This window comes from Morone saxatilis, unplaced genomic scaffold (genome assembly GCF_004916995.1).
Source record: "Morone saxatilis isolate NCDOM2014 unplaced genomic scaffold, NCSU_SB_2.0 Contig0, whole genome shotgun sequence".
NCBI lineage: Eukaryota > Metazoa > Chordata > Actinopteri > Moronidae > Morone > Morone saxatilis.
Window position 1 is genome coordinate 648619 of NW_023339650.1, and position 2972 is coordinate 651590.

Here is a 2972-nt window from a genome sequence, read left to right on the forward strand (position 1 = left end):
GTGTTCTAGAGGGGTAATAGGGTACTATGAGCTCTTCAAGATAAGAAGGGGCCTGACCATGAAGAGCTTTATAGGTGAGGAGGAGAATTTTAAATTCTATTCTAAATTTTACAACGGACAACGGTGTGTCAGAAACTGTCAGCAGACTTCCAAGCCAAGGTTGACAGTTTCCGTGAGTTCGTTGAAAAGCAGGTAACTGAACACAACGTGTCACCAGATCATATTATCAACTTATATATGGTTTTTTCCTCTTCATGAGGCATTTTTTGACTGATGCGACTTATACTCCGGAGCGACTTATAGTCCGGAAAATACGGTATTCTGGTCATTGCTGGCCATATAGGTACCCTAATGTATGTTGTACATTGCTGACAAAGTTGGTATATCATCTTGCTGGTCATCGCTGACCCTTTTCATTTAGTTCCTGGTCATCACTGATCTTGGCTGACAAAGGGCATTAACTCTTTTAGTTAAACCAAAATATTCTGCCATGACTTTTGTGAGCCAGTCATCTCTGCTGCTGTCAAACTTTTAAACTGTTCCATTCTCAGCGATCATTTCAGTGTCAGATCGATGCCACCCTCCCCAGCCCCATTCACCTCCATTTTCATCACATCCAGCGCCAATGGGTCCTTCGACTGAGTCTCGCTCAAATCATGTCTTGCTCTGCATCACATCCATCCAGATCCTCAGTGTTCTTGAGTCCTTTACCACCACTGTCTAGACTCCACTGGGGGGATATTCCTCTCACAACAGGGCCTAATTGCCTAAGACTCATCTCACATTTCTTATGAGAAATATATAAATATAATTACATACATAAGTATATTCTCTAAGTCTTTTTAGATAATATTTTCATCCCAACAGTAACATCTTGGAATGGAAAATGGTCAAAGTAATGGTCACTATGCAAGCCCTTGAATGTGATATTTTTTCTCGACCCTTGCCATTTCCAGTCTGGTTCTTGTAGAAATCTCCCGGCACTGTACCATCATGCTGTGGGTTGATTGATTGCTGCGTTCCACTCACACCGCTGTAATGTTGTTAAGAAGGCAGTATAACCAATCAGGTGGCCATTTCCCATCCATCCCGTTTCATCCGAGGATTCGTCTTGTTAATGTTACAAGGCAGCCAGTTTAACTAAAAGAAATTCCTCAGACTATGAGATATGGCACACAAACTCTCACACACACCCCTTTCCAACAAATTAAATAAAACTTAAATCGTCTATTTTTTTCCCTCTCTTCAACTTTTTACAGGTTTAGAAATGTTAAGTTTGTGTCTGGCTGAGAGGAGAAATACCATTGCTTGTAATACAGGGTTTTATTTTGTAAAGGAATCACATCCCGCTGTTTATCAAAGCTTTTAAGAATAACATGACTTTAACCAAATATTTTTGAGGATTTCGAAAATATGTAAATCATTATCGGTGTCTGTTCAACCAACTAAGTTACTTAGGTATTCGTATCTTTACTCGGAATGGGTGTGGCTTAAACCGTAAGTGGGTGGGAACTAAGTGGAAGCTGTTAATTTAAGCCTAAAATTGATAAGAAGTTGCTATATTTTTTGAAAAATCATTTAAAGAACAGCCTCAAACTTGGGTGTCAGAGCAAGAAAACAATTTACAATATAGTTTTTTAAGCTAAGGTTGGTATATTTATTTAATTATTTTATCTGTACTGGACACTTTTTTCAGTGCTCACTCTACCCTCGTAACATCGTAATGTAAATGTAAATGTAACTAACACCAACCAAACAACAACAGAATGCCCAGGTAGAGAATGACTCCACCAGGTTAGATGGAGGAGTAGCCAAGCAGTCTCAGAAATCATATTAATGGACTTCCTGCCTTACTCCTAAAACGAAAAATGAGACTCTTGTCGCAGCTGTAACTGTGATTGATAACACACTCATACTATGACTTGCTGTATTTGTACACTCTTAATAATAATAATAATAATAATAATAATAAGCTGCTACTATACTGTATATTGTTGTACTACTACATCTCACTTTATGTTATGTTCCACTTGATACTAGTTATTATATTTTTTATTTATCATGTGTTATACTGTTATAGCACCATTATGTTAGTTTGCATGAGACAAAACTGCAGTTAGTTCAAGCACAACACTTTTTTGTTGAGTTTGCTGACTATAGTTACTAGTAAATTATAGTTTCTATTTCTAGTTATTTTTCATTTGTATTTTATTCTATCTCTATGCAGCCTGATTATTCTGTCCACACTCTATGCACATACTATGCACACAAATGCAGGTTGTGAGACCTGTTTCTTATACAAACCCCCCCTCTCCTTTTTCCTCCTCTACCACCTCTGTCTCCCTCCTCCACTCCAGTCCGATTAAAGGCAGGACAGTCTGGATGTGGCTAAATTGCCCTTATAATTCTTATTATGGCCTAAGTTTCTGGTGCAGATAATAAAGATTTCTTGGCCTGTGCCACTTCTAAATTTAGAGAAAATTGCATTCCACAGATTTCATGGTGAAACAGACTGCTCATTCAGACAATATCACAGTAAAACTCTTCAGCGTAACTCTGCATATACACTATGCTTAATGAACAGTCTGATAATGCCCTTTGCATTTACACCTGGCATTTCTCCTATGCATTGTGATCTGATCTCATTTCTCCTGTGCTCTATGCAAAGCGGGGAGTAGGTGGAAATGTGGCATTATCAACAAAAACAAACATGGCAGGTGTGGTTTCACTAGGCAAGGTACTGTACAGGCTGAATTTACTTTTCTAACAGGCATAAAATATGGCATTTCATTCACAGGAGGCAGCAGTGTGGCAGCTGCACTGAAAGCTTTATATGGATGAGACAGATACAAACATTACGCATACCGGATCCTGTGGGGTGAACAGACTAATGCCACTTATCATGGCATTTATGGCCTAAGCTAAATTGCAGCACTTGTCAACTCGACCTTTATTCAAATATTTTTATTGGG